Here is a 15,000-nt window from a genome sequence, read left to right as displayed (position 1 = left end):
CCTGCCTGATGAATGCTCTTTGCACATCTTGAGGGACAGATCCAGGAGACATGCATTCTTTCAACATGTTATCTACTTAGCTACAAAGCTGGTTGGAAGATCCAGTGGCTTGTAGGATCCTATTTTGGGGGGTTTAGCATGCATCTGGTGGTTGTCATTACTCTTAGGACTCTCTGTCTGCCAATGAAATGCCGGATGAAAAATCTGAATCAGAAGATCTCACGTACATTGTATCAGGAGTTGAATTTCGGGAGCTTGCAGATGATGCAACCGGAGTTTAAAGTTCTTCACCCAGTTAATTCAAGATCTGATTTCTCTTAAAGACAAAAACAAAAACTATTTGTTAAGTTCATTGAAAATGAACCTGGTGGCATATGTTGAGGACAATCCTGCAGTTCATGAAGCAATTGGCGTGAAAGAATCAGTAGGAGGGTCATTCAGGAAGTGCAGATTCTGTCATGCAGATTTCGAAGCTATGCAAAATGGCTTCAGTGAGGATGATTTTGAACCACATTCACTGAAAAAACACTTATACCAATGTGATGTAATACAAAACTACATATGGGATCAACAGAAAAAGCATTCTTACTGAATTTCCTCATTTTGACATGTTTAAGCAAACTCCTCCAGATGTTATGCATATTTTGTTGGAAGGAGTTATCCCTCTAACTTTACAAGCATTAACTAAACATTATATCAACATTAAACAAACCAGTCTTGCGGCCATCAACAATAATATCAAGAACTTCTGTTACGGTTACATGGAAGCCAATGATAAACCCAATTTTATATGAGACGCAGATTTACATGGTTCTGGTTCTCTTAACCAAAGTGCAGCAAAATCCTACTTGCTTTTTCGCATCTTTCCTTTTGTTGTGGGTAATGGTGTTGACCAAACTGACAGGTACTGGGAGCTCTACACTTTATTAAGTGATATATGTCTTTTTGAGCAGTTGTAAGTCTTGACACTGTATCCGGACTTAAGGACATTGTCAAGGAATATTTGGAACTGTTTAAACAGTTATTTCCTGATCAGCCATTTACACCGAAACAACATTACTTGGTTCACTTTCCAAAAGTCATTCTGCTCTTAGGACCACTTATAAATTTGTGGGCTATGCGTTTCAAAGCTACGTACCAGTACTTTAAAGGCTTGAAAAAATTGATGAACTTTGAGAAGATTTGTTTGTCATTAAGCCGCCATCATCAAAAGGTTGCTGGTGGAAATTCAATTTTCAAAGAGAACGAAAATGGACCTGTTCAACTCCCTTTAGGAGCAGAGCTACTGAGAATTAAAGAAAGGGTTTCATCAGCTCTTGCTGTTGATATAAGAACCATCAACTCAGTCGAATCTTTCATTTCATAAACCTTCATGGAACCAAGTATATTGTGGATGAGTGTTACCTAGCAGTCAAATTTGATGATGAAGACCAACCACAGTTTGGCAAATTAAGCGGTATTTTTGAACTCAATTTACATTTGATTGTCTTTGATGTTATATTTTTAGCGACACTGGGATTTGACAATGCAGTTAATGCTTTTGAAGTTCGCCCCCAGGCAGCAGGGCTTGTCTCAGTGACTCCAGATATGCTAGTTATCCATACTCCTTTGCCTGTCTATAAGTACAATGGCTCAAGTTACATTAAGATCAAAGGCAGCATTCCAGATCTCAAAGGGACTTGTTAATACATGTAGTTGTCACAAGCTACCTGTTGCAGGGCTGGGACATCCCAGCACAGGTTTACTGTTGTGTCAAATTAATACTTATATACCAATATTAAAGTAGTCTTTGGATGAGTACTCTGTTTCCGGTCCATGACTTAAATCGTTGGGTTCAAACTAAAAAATAATGGAAAATTAACAATGCACAGAGAACTCCTGTCAGGTTTCATGTTGCAGTTCTTTCAGATTTTAGATGTTGTTGTCCTTCCAGATTGTTTCTATACAATTAAGAGAAGATTGTACCCACAGCATTTATGAGATTATTTTGAAAATAAATACCAGTAACATGGAATCTAAGTGGTGCATGTTTTTTCAAATTTCCTTTTGTTGGTCAAGTAACCAAAAATTAATTAATTCATTACTAGTTCGAGGTTTGGTTGTGATATTCAACAATACAGAAATATTTCAGGTGTTCAAGGTTTTCAGGATTGCTAGAGAGAGGGCAAAACGTTTGTTTCAATGGAAGATAATTATGTGGAGGTTAGTATGACAACACTTACGTAAGATACTTGTAAACCTCAAAGAAGATTTCTTATCTTTGACTAGTGTTAAAACGTTTTTCTAAGCAATGAACACTACATTTAAGAAAACCTGCACTCAACAAAGAGGTGAAGCCATTGGTTAAGTGTTTTGGTTTTACTGAAATAAGTATTAAAATATTCAAATAAGGAAATAGCTCTTTGTAAAGAAACCTTCTCCTAATTTAAGGGTATTAGGGTTTTATCTAAGAAGTGAAACCTGGTTTTGAGGGTAGCGCACTTATTTGAGGTAAAAAATCACTTCTCCTAGAGCAAAATGCCATTCAATGTGAGTAATTCCACTTTTTGCAGTGTACTCCACTGTCCTCACAAGAGAACCGAGAAACGATGCAACAAGTAATCGCTGGTCTTGCAGCCTGCCAAAGAATAGTAGAGGAACTTCTACAGTCCGTGAAAAGTTCAAACGAGCGGATCGAAAAGCTGGCAGACAAAGTAAATGCCCTTGACGACAAAGTGAAGACTTTATCACTCACCGATCTGGAAGAAGCTGATGAGTCTAGCAGTGGTGATGGACAGGCAAAAAAGAGAAAGAGGCCTAAAGCATCTCTTGTCATTCAAGTAAGTATACTTGTTATCGTAATGTATGACTCAGTAACTTAGAAACACTGGAAACCGGTGTTGGGTCACGCTGCACGCAATCAGTCTCATTGATTCCAACTTAGATCGTTCCAACTTAAAATGAAAGGTTTACCGCTAAGCTGACATAATTGCGTTGTTCGGTAAAAAGAGTAAATGATTTAGGGCTAAAATCTGTCAGAATTACAGTGTTAATAGTACGTTTTAGACGTTAAAACGTAAGTTAAAAATTCAAATCTGTGATCTTTTGGCGTTGTTACCCAGGTGAGAATTTTTTTTTAAAAATTAAAAATGCAGCTGACACTTGTTATGGCAGCACAGCCTAAATCCTGGTTTCCATAAGATCGCAAATGATCTCAAAAGATTGCAAAGAGGGTTTTCATATGATTGCAAACAATCGCAAAGCAAAGTTTTTATTGCACATTTCAGTCGAAGGAAATATAGAGAGCTTAGGCACACAATGATGGCAACCGGAAGTCAACTGTTTTGCCGTTTAACTTGTCTTCGCACCACCTCATTTCTATTGTTAAGTATTTTTAGACTAGTAGAGATGATTAGTTTGAAAACGTGGGAGAGACCACTGTCCTGGCATGCGAAACGTTCACTTCCTTTTTCTGTACGTTTTATGTTAGAGCTGCGCCAAATGGTCGCGCAAGCTTTGTTTCTAGGAAACATGACTGTGATTGCCGCATCTCATGGGATGCGTTTCTACAGTTTAGCCCACGTCTCAAAGGTGTGGCTTTCGGGTCAACACAAGAAGTTCTTATCAAAGGTCATTGTGATTTCTTGCTTCTTGACTGTTTCTTTCGTTTTTTTCGAGTAATTTGAGGTTTGTCTGGCCTAATTTTATCGTGGAAATCATGGCAAGGCACCGTATGGTATATGGATGTGTTAAAGTTTCATCATACTTTCCAGGTGTCAGTTTTTCATAATGTTCTTGTTTTGCCAGTATTTATGCTATGACAATGACATAAACATCACTTTGATGCTTCTTGGATGTAGTTTTGAATAAAAAAAGTGTTCTTTTATTTGAACATTAATTTTTTCTACATTAGGTTCTCAAACCAAACGCAGGTAGTCCAATTCTAGAGGTTTAAGATACAAGGATTTTTAAACTTTATTCAGATTCTTTTAAGCTATCGATTTTGAGGTAAATCATTTTCAACCAGCGTTGTCTGCGAATTTCTGTATATTGCGTTTTTCCTTTGTTATTTTCCATCATTCTTGTCGCCCTCTGATAATTCGTTTTCTCTAAAAACTCCAAGTGTGGACATTGTTCTCGACCTGTTGAAAAAGTTGATGAAAAGAAAACCACTGAACTTGACAAGATCCCTAGTAAGTTATTTAAAATGGTAGCTAGTATTGTGTTGCACCCTCAGACATACAGACATACTTACAAAATCAATCCTCACGAGAATCTATCCAACTGAATGGAAATTGGCTACGGTGACATCAATCTTTAAAAAAGGCTTAAAATCAGATGTAAATAATTATCGCCCGATCTCCGTTATCCCAGTAGCCTCAAAAGTGCTTGGAAAACTTGTCTATGACCAAATTTATCATTACCTAAATGATAATAAACTGCTATCAAGTTACCAAGGCAGGGTTCCGTTCCTTCCATAGAACCCTTACAGCTTTGCTTGTGAGCCGACAAATAGTGGGTCTGTTAGCATCCACAATGGCTTCCTGAATGGGGTCGTTTTCATTGACCTTAAAAAGGTATTCAACACCATCGACCATGAAATCATTTTACGCACGATCTCATACTTTGGGGCCGACCAGGCAACTATCACTTGGTTTCAATCGTGCCTACACAATCAAAGATGTAATGTAAATGGCAGATCGTCATCTCTTCGCATCATTACTTGTGGGGTTCCGCAGGGCAGCATATTAAGTCCCTTCCTTTTCTTAATCTTTATTAACGATCTTCCTAACTGCCTCCGCGAGGCTTCCCTGAGAATGTTCGCTGACCATACCAATATAACCCTAACTGCAAAAACTCTCTAGCAATAACTCCTGAACTTATCAAACCTGTGACGAGACCTTAAAGAAATAGCAACTTCAAATGTACGAAACTATCGAGGGCTGCTTTCCATTCAACAACCGTAGTTTGTCTTCTGAGAAAAACGTAAATTCTGGATAGGAACTTATTAATAATTTTTTTGCATTTCGCGCGCTAAATCTCTTACTCTTCTGACTTCTATATATCTGGTCGAATGTTGACTCTCAAGCCTCGTTTCTGCGCACTCTGGAAGGCTCAACTGTTAAAACAGCCATATTAAGCCTATGAAAGTAAATATGCGTTTGCTTTGCATTTGCATTGCTTCGCTCTGAGTGACTGGCCAGAAAAATTCGCACGATTGTCTGCGATCATATGGAAATGAGTCTTAACTGAACCAAGTCTACTTTAGAAACGTAGTTTACGGGCCAAAGTTAATAGAATAAGGATAACACACGCTTTTCCATGAATTAATTTTGCTTCGTTATCAGTTTACAACATTTTTCTCAGTTTCACAGCTTGTATTTGTAGTCTGTTTTTAGGAGGAAGTTCACAAGTTGCACAACAGCAGAGATACCACCAAGCAGTACAGAGGAAAGGAAGTGTGAGTAATTCTTTTAAAAACTTGAACCATTGTTCAATCGGCAGGTAATTTTTTAAGTAGCTTATGTTCATAGTATATTTCAACATAACGTTCTCATCACTCTCCGTATTCTTATTCCGGAGTAGGGTCAATCAAACGCACCCTTAAGGCCGATTTACAGGGCACTCACGACAGGCCTAAAACATGACTTACAATTGCCGCAATGTTTTAAAACATGTTTTAAAATGCTACAACATTTTTTCTGACGTACACAACAATCGTAAATCATGTTGTGGGCCTGTCGTAAGCCATTGTCGCATGCAACAAAATCATACTGTGTAAATCGGCCCTTATAGTCTTCTCTCTATCATCACAACTTGATTACGCACTCTGAATTTCCAGCTCATTCAATAGTTTTACAGTATGTAACAGGCACTACAAGAAATGAAATATAAATTAAAGGGGAAGGGGTAAGAAAAATAAGTTTCCTTGATTGTCTCCCCAAAATAAAAATTGTCAAGATTTTGTTTTGTACACTGGTACTGTACTGCAGACATTGTAGGGTCAGCAGTGTTCACAACACAAAGGTCACTAAACTTATTGTAGAAGAGCTTTGTCGCCAGAGCTGTTGTTGAAAGTACATACAGGACAACAAGTCTGCAAAGTTCAATCGCTATTGTAAACTTGAAAAAAATGACACCCACTTGGACTAACAACTTCCTTGTTCTTTGCAGAAACAGCCAAAAAGTACCATGAACACATCCGCAGAAGTGCCTTGGGAAAAATTACTGACTAGATTAAAATGAAGAAGAGAATGGCCGTTTTTATGCTAGAGACGTTAAAGTCGTCTGAGACGTTAAAGTCGTCTTAAGACGACTTTAACGTCTTGTTTTAAGTGCGTCGTTCAGACGCACTTAACAGACGACTTTAACGTCTCAGACGTTAAATGCGTCTAGTATAAAAACGGGAAATAAGACAGACGCATTTAACGTCTGACGACTTTAACGTCTTGTTTTAAGTGCGTCGTTTAGACGCACTTAACAGACGACTTTAACGTCTCAGACGTTAAATGCGTCTAGTATAAAAACGGGACGCATTTAGCCCTGAGTCCTTTGTTAATCTGCACTTCGTTCCTTCCTTGCTCTCTTAGTCGACAAGACAAACAAGCCATGCGCCGCGGTTAAATCTAGTTCCTCGTCCATCGCCAGAAAATGCTGATTTCTGTCACAAAAAAAATATGTGCACCTGCCCTTCCAGGCGACGTCGAGACATAAATTTGAGAAGCTGCAATTCCGCCACGTTATTTGCTCATATATTCGTGTGTTAACGTTTATTTGGTGCCGAGTTTGCTCGTGCCCAGTGTCTTCCGGTAACAGAACCTAGTCATTTTTTTAGAAAAATCTTGTTTTTGTCCGTTAGTTTGTCTACTTTTATGCGTCCCGCTTTTATACCAGACGGCTTTAACGTTTCAGACGTCAAATGCGTCTTGACGACTTTAACGTCTCTAGCATAAAAACGGCCACTAAACCTTTGAAAAGAAAGGGCAAGCGATATTTTTATATCTGTCCGTGTACAAAAAGAACTCTACAAAGTTACTCATTCCGTCTCCCCGTAACGTAACGATTACTTTATCGTACACATTAGGGCACATGCTGTCAAGTTTAAACGTTACATTTATTTGCTGTTTTTTATAGTGCGTTTTGTTGTTTCGTTTCAAAAGCTTTCCTCTTTCCTGTGAAACAGATCAATACTCCTTTTCTTACGGTACATGTATATACGTATACATGTATATTATCCAAACTGTCTTAACATCCTTCTATAACTAACTCATCTTAGTCAATCCGTACTAAAGACAAGCTTTCCTTTTTTGCCATAGAAATATGAAAGGAGAAAGTGCCAGGTAAAGGATGAAAAGGAGGCCCACGCCTTTTCATCGTGTTTTAGCACGTTGTTTTGCACTTTCTTTATATTCACCGCTGAAAATTATACTAAAACAATTATTCGCCTCAGGCTGCAGAATAAAATTGTTTAAGAAGCCTAACAAAAACAACAACAACAACAATCTTTATATTTTCTTAACTTAAACCATTTACACATATGCAAGGGTCCGCAGGCAGCCCTGTAAGTTGACGTATAACAATCACAATTCTTTTACAGAAATTTATGTAATACAATCATGCGCCTCAGGTTCAGTGAATATTTAACAACTACTCACTGAAGTGGAGGTGGCTGGCAGTGGATATTTATCCAGCGGCGAGGTAAATATCCAACGCTAGCCACCGACACTGAGGTGAATAGTTGTTTTAGTATATACTAAAACAGAGATAATATACACCACTAAAAATTAATTCGGATGTTATGCTGTGGTCATATTAACGTATTTCTCTTTTCTTTAGACTTGATAAGAGATACCAAAAACCTAAGACCTCAGTAAACAAGCGATGGAAGAGAACAAACGCAAGACAAGGGGAGAAATCCGAAAAAGAGCCTCCAATCAGTACGCCCAAGTGGGCACTTTCCGATGAGAGGAAGGCCCTCCTTGAACAAAGAAAGAAGGAGGCGCAGTGGTATGTTAAATGTTTCATGCACTTGACTACTGAAAACAACAAAAAATAAAAGGAGGTCGATATGTATCTTTTCTAGCCGGCGGGCCTTCGACGTTCTTTTTCCATAAATCTTTCTTCAAAAACAGGAAAATGGCACAATTTATTTATTGACCATGGCTTCTATTAGAAATATATTAAACAAACAATGCACAAAACAACAACAAAATATAAGTCGAATTTCACAACATGAGGGAAGAGGAAGCAGAAGATGGGGAACGTTCGGGAGAGGAGATTGAATGGGAAGAGACAGAGAATTAGGCTTGTTTTACTAGGGTTCAATGCACAATTTCACAAAGAGATAGGAAATTAGATTTGTTAATTTTTCATTGTAGGATTTCACAAAGACATGGAACAATAGGTGCAGTTTGTTTCTAAAAAAAAATGACATTTAGGTTTCTCCTTTTATCATGTTTATAATAAGATTTTGAAATGATGGTAAATTAGATTGAATACAAAATTACAGTTGGATTTCTATGTTTCATGATGTTTCTGTGACGAAAGGTGCTATTCGATATTAATAAAGCAAAATATTTCATTCATTTTAAAAAATTGCTTATCTTCGTCATTCATAGTTTAGGCAATGCGCTCTTTTCTCTTTTTTTCTTTTCTCTAAGGCCCTGTTCAGACTAGGTGCCCGGGCCCGGTTGTCTGGAACAGAGCTTTTTGTTGGTGCCCGAACAAAAATTTGAACACCTTGCCCTGACACGGGCAGTACCTCCAAGGGTAGTACACGTTGGCAAGCCCAGGCTAAAAATATTCCACTCTGGGTTGGGTGTCACGTGACTTTACAAGACCGAAACAATGGCGTCTTGGGTTTCGCATCATTGGTCGCCAGTGTAACCTGAATATATCTTCCAGTTTTCTAGTTAAGAAAGACTTATGCACATTAAATGATAGCCAAAGTATTCAAGAATTGATAAAATCCAGCTTTGTTCAAGTATTTTACTGCAGGCGTATGAAAATAACACCATTTCGTGACCCTCTTGTGGGCATTTTTCGATTTACACTGGTCTTAAAATGGAGCCTAACTTTATTTTTGAGGCAGGGGAGGGTAAGGCACCCATATACCTCTCTATTTGACTTAGGTTTTCCCTGTGAGGGTTCAGTTCATCGCGGTAAAATCAAATAGACAAAGCTAGAATGTTATTTGAGTTTAAACACAGTAAAGTTTTCAGCTAAGCAATCCGTGGTCCTTTTGCAAAGCCTTATTCAAAGACAAAACTTTCTTTTAGTCAACTAACAGAAATACGTCTTGCAAAGGGGAAAAATAAAACGTAGAGAAATGCTCGGGAGGATTAGCAATGGCTCAGAATCCAATATGGCGGTTCTTGACGGTGCAAGTACAACAGAAGCGTGCAAGCAGAGCAGGAAATGTTCGAAGGTGGCTGGTCATAGAGGCCGATGCAACTCAGAAAAGCCCATCAATCCGTTCTGGGAGTCATCTTCAGTATTTAAATTAAATACACGTAAACGAAAACTGATCGATGAGGAGAAACAATTGTACGAACAACACGAGGCAAAAAGGGAAATGCTGGATGAGCGAGAAGAAACACTCAAGACAACCGAACTGGCGATTCATACCAAGTTGCGCGAGAAAGGTAAAACTCATTACCTATGGATAATTTCATATCATGTCATATCATTTGATTACAAGGCAAGACAAGATTTTATTTTTAACTTACACATCAGCTTTGTACTTTATTGATAAGAAAATTAAAAAGACAACTTTCAAGCTTGATCTTGACAACAAAAAGGAAAACATGCATAATTTGAGTACTCCTGAGTTTGCATCATTAAAATAGCCTGAGCTAATCGAGTAAGAGTGTTCTGATTTATCATTCTGCTGAACTTACAGTGTGTACTTGTAACACAGGAAAAAATAACAGATTCCCATTTTTGGCTATTTTAGGGTATTCAAAGAATACCAACAAAAATCCCAAATTTGGAAGAGTGAGGCAAGTCCCAATCAGGGAACTTGGTTGGGAATTCTCTCACTTTGCCAAATTTGGGATTTTTATTGGTATTCTTCAAAATACCCTAAAATATCCAAAAATGGGAATCTGTTATTTTTTCCTGTGTAAGTGTGTAACAATATTAATAATATGTGCAGTTAATAATATTAATTTCTGTATCTGTAGAGAAAGAGTTATGTGGTCTACATGATAACTTGAAGAAATCAAAACCTTGGCTGAATCAACAAAGAAGGAATTATCTGTTGTTACTCAGCAGAATGAACACCTTAAGTCCATGATTTCATCCCTTGGTTTGGATTGCAAGCAATTTACAAAGTCAAAACGAGAGCAAAATAGCACGTCACCAGCTACTAAATGTACCACAAGGTTCCGCAGACGGAAAGAGACAGAGAAAGCCCTAATGTTTATCCATGGTGGGAAATTAGGTTCACATTATGGAGCATGGGATTACATTGTTGCTAATGCTCCTAAAGAACTGGTTGGTGATTTTATCACTAGCTATAAAAGAGGAAAGTATATTCAGGAAGTGTTTGAAAAGGCAATGAAAGAGCACCAAGTAGCTCCGGAAACCTTGAACCAAGCAATAGCTTGTAAATATCAAAACTTTCTCTCCCGAAGGAAATTCAATCTAGTGTGCAAAATGCTGAGTCAGAGGTATGGGTTCCAAGGAATGTCAAGTGTGTGGGGTTAGATTTGAGAGTTCCACGACTTGCATCCCATGATGCTGTAGAAAAGTTTGTCAAGGGATTAAACATTGGCATGGTCAGTCAAATCCCAAATGCTCCTGGAGTATCAAGGACAGTCACTGGACTTGTGTTCATGATATTAGATTTACATCTGAGAGTGCCACATCTCACTAAGAAGCTTGTTTGGTTCAACGACTTGGAGAACCATTTCGTATTTCAATTCTCAGATGATGGCGCCCCTGAAACCAGCCAAATGACAATGTCAATAGGGAGTTTAACAATGTGGAACTTGGGCAAGAGAGTTCGAAGTTCTGACTTCCAATACCTTTTGCACTGTGTAAGTTTGGGAGAGAAGCATGAAGTATTGGAAGATTTATGAAAACAGCACACTAATGAGATGGCCTTGCTAGAGGGGAACATGATCACTGTGTGTGGCAAACAGTGCACAGTAGAGTTCCAACCAAGCGCTGACATGTGTTGGCAAAGTTGGGCGAACAATGAAATCAATCAGGCTGCTACTTACCCATCTCCGTATGCAAATGTACACAAGGGATCATTCTGTACCATGGGGGGATCAATTGGGTACTCACCATCCAATACTTGGAAACCTGACAGCAATGCTGATCGATCAGAGCACACAAAAATGATTGCCAAGTTTATGTCAACCCTTGATAGCTCTCTTCCAGAAAAGAACAAGCATGAGAGGAAGCTGGCATACATGGCAGAGAATGGTATTAGACAACTTGGTTCACCTCGCATTGGACAGTTTGCCGACAGACAAAGACCCGAGCCCCTCCACTGTGAGATAAATGCTTGGCAGCAAATCTTTTCAATCATTTATTTGGAATTTGGCAAGGAGGATATGTTTGATGTCTTTGTTAGAGTGTTAAGTAATCCCACAACAAAGCTTGCATCTGCAAATGGTACAAGTGGCACAGCCAGAGAGAGGCTTCCATCCACTACTGGAGGTGAGGCAGAGTCTGCGCACAATGGAGGTTCTGCAAAGCCTGTGACTGCAAATAGCACAGGTGGCACAAACAATGAACATCCATTGTTGGGTTGTGGATTGTCTTATTTAGTGCCTTTGATCAAGGAGCAAGAGGCACAACAAAATCCCAACAAGGCTTATTGGAGCTCAAGCTATAGCACTTGCAAGATATGCATACCGGTTAATTGACAGTTTGCATTCTTCTGGTGAGTCACCAGTACAGCGTGTAACAAGATTGGCACTTGGTAGAATAGTGCTACATTTAAGAGAAGCATGTTCCATTTTCAACAAAGTATCAACAACACAAGCAGATTTACAAGACCTTGATGAGAATTGCAAGCTCTATTTCAATTTGGTGTGCCTGTTTTTTCCAACCCATGTAAATATCACTTCTTGGACAGTTGCTTATGCAATTCCATACCATGCCTTCAAGCTGTATGAGAAGTATAAGGTTGGCTATGGAATAATTTCCCAGCAAGGAAAGGAAGCAAAGCATTGTGGTGTTAAGAATGACTTAGCATTAAGCAACAGAAGTATGAGTCAGGATATTTCTGGTAAATGGTGGCAAGTCACGAGGGCAAACTATGTTCGAAGCTTTTACCTCCCTGAGCATCAACCAATGCCAAACACTTACAAGTCGCACTTTCAATCTCGTGTACCACCCCATTGTCAATCAACTCAAGTTTGTAACTGTGGGAGAGCTAAAGCTGAAGAGTCAGAATACTGTGAAACTTGCCTTGAGTGTGATGAAATTGTCAAGTCTGCAGAAAGTGAAAAGCTTTCAGAAGGCTTGACTAAATTGCTTAAACCCCTGTTGTGCACATACTGTGGTGAGCGTTTTGCAGATGAAAGTATATTGGAAACACATGTTTCAACTCACAGCCGAGTCACAGTTTGCAGCAACAGGAACCCCAAGGACATGACGGTGGCGGAACTTAAAATTGAACTGAAGAAACTGAATGTCAGTACAGTTGGAACAAAAGACATTTTGATCAAGAGACTTGAAATGAAAATTGCTGGGGGTTGTTAAGTCACATGAAATGCTACTGTGCTGATTATTGTTAGTGCTTTCATTTTGAACTTGGGCTTGTTGGTTCACATAAGCTCATTTCAGCTCTATTAACACAGGAAAACACTAATTTTTGTCTTAGAAATGTTTCCCTGTGATATGATTTGTATAATTGTTCTGTACAAAATATATAGAGGATATTACATGACTGCGCAGAGATATGAAATTTCTCTTTGAGTGTTGAAGGATATTTCAAGAGTGAGCTCAGCGAACGAGTGAAAGATTTTTCAACAATCGAAGAGAAATTTCGTATCTCCAAGCGGCCATGTAATATTATTGTGTAAACACCAATGAAATACTAAATCATTTCAAAAAATTCATTGAAAGGTGCGATTTTCACATGTAACCATAGCAACAGTGATCTTTTCAAGTGTGAAGATATCATGTTTTCACACGAAAGCTCACTTGGTATTTCATTGGTGTTTATATAAAAAAAACTATTCTGTGACAAGGAAATATTACAAGAACATTTATTTCAGTGTTTACATAAAATAACATCCATATACCTAGTCTGGTATAATTAAATCTTGTAGCAGTAAACACTTCACAAACTGAAGAAAGTAACTATTTCTTGTTTGTATGTTAAATGTGGTTTATAAAATTATTATGTACTAACCCTGGAAACAACAATCCATTATTATGATTCAGTTTGAAAAAAAAAAGAGAATATTATGTGACAGATTTTTAACAGACAAATTTTAAGGGGAAGTTTTGGAGTTACTGTGAACAAGTTTCAGCCTGGAATTTAAACATGAGGTTTTCGAGTTAGCCCCTGCCTACAGTGGTAACAACAAAATTACTGTAAAAATTAACAAAAAAATTTTCGCTATTTTGTAAAATTAACATTAAACTGTTTTGGTCGGTTTATATCAAATGCCTTCATTTTTTGCATAAAACCTGCAACAATTTTTTGAAGAAGTAAGGCCACTTACTGCTGGAAATTAGCCATGATTCGACAAAATAAGCGAAATACAAAGAAAAAGTGAAGATCGTTATGTATACATAAAAACCCAATGAGATGCTGATGGAAAGTTACTCCAAATTAAACTTCTTGCAATAAGGGATAAACTGTCTCATATTCTACAAAGCTGCTTATTAAATAAGGTACTGCTAGCATTTCAAAAAACTGAAAATACCTACTGTATGACAGCCCCCTTACATTAATTTACTAGGTATTGAGTATTTTACCCATTAATGACTAGCCACAAATGTCATTCAGACATCAAAAGTACTGGTAATCCAAAAATCATTTCAAATACAAAGAAATAGAATCTCAAAAGTATTTTTGTCTTAACATATTCCCCAACTCTCATCACTTTTCTAATGGTCCATCTGTTTGGTGTTTGTTTCTTCAAATATTGGCTTCAATAATGCATACTGGTGCTATCCATAAGATTTTGCAGTGAAGAGGAATGTTATTTGATGAAATAGTCTGGCTTAAGTCATGTTTATTGTCATCCAGCTCTTAATACAATACTGAATGAAACACTTTAGCCTACAGTTCAACCATTCATTAGTGCTTGAAGGCTTGAATCCACTACAAAGTGTTCAGCTGTGTATCTTTGGATAAAGAATGTCACTGTGACACGCTGTGTCTTCATAGCATAGTTCATGCAGAATGGAGTTGACTCTGTCACAACAATTGCAGACCTGCCATTGTACACAGACTCAGTCTTACCTCCAGCCTTGGATGGAACCCTTTGAAAGTGCCTTTGGACAAAGAAAGTTTCTCCTGAGAAACGAGATGGCGAGAATAACTTCCTAACAGAGTCCATCTTGGTTAATGTCAGGAAATGTTTTAAGCCATCAAACCGAGTGTGCACCTCTCCAGAATATCCCCGAACCAGAACCAGTAGGTGTCGAAACACTGTCCAAGGGATAAAGAAACTAACTGGATTCACTAACCCAGTTACTTTAGACCTAGATAGCTTGCATTTCATTGATTTCCCAATTTCTTGTAGGTATGAATCGATCATAGGGCCTACCAATTCAAGCTTGTTTCCAACAACTTCTTATAGTTGTGCGTCCATATTTAACATGCCATAATTTGGTTTTCTTTTCGTTTTTCGAACGGCTTTTATCCACTGCCTTTCCACAGTAAACTTCATTTGTACTGATGAAACATTCCAGAATCTTTCGCCACGTTCTGTATTATCAGAGGTCCCTAAATCCAAGCCATTAAAACAAATTCCCTCCGCCATATTTATTTATCCTCCCACAAGGACTATTTTTTTGATGAGCACCGCTGCCAGTTACGAG

General features: G+C 38.1%; 1 pseudogene; it reads left to right on the top strand.

Moving 5' to 3' along the window:
* Positions 1-9,343: 9,343 nt before the first annotated feature.
* The window catches only part of LOC137968745 (uncharacterized), a 9,912-nt pseudogene continuing 4,255 nt past the window's right edge, over positions 9,344-15,000 (top strand).

Source organism: Montipora foliosa, chromosome 8, assembly GCF_036669935.1.
Source record: "Montipora foliosa isolate CH-2021 chromosome 8, ASM3666993v2, whole genome shotgun sequence".
NCBI classification, from domain to species: domain Eukaryota; kingdom Metazoa; phylum Cnidaria; class Anthozoa; order Scleractinia; family Acroporidae; genus Montipora; species Montipora foliosa.
This window is presented reverse-complemented; position numbering and strand designations above follow the sequence as displayed.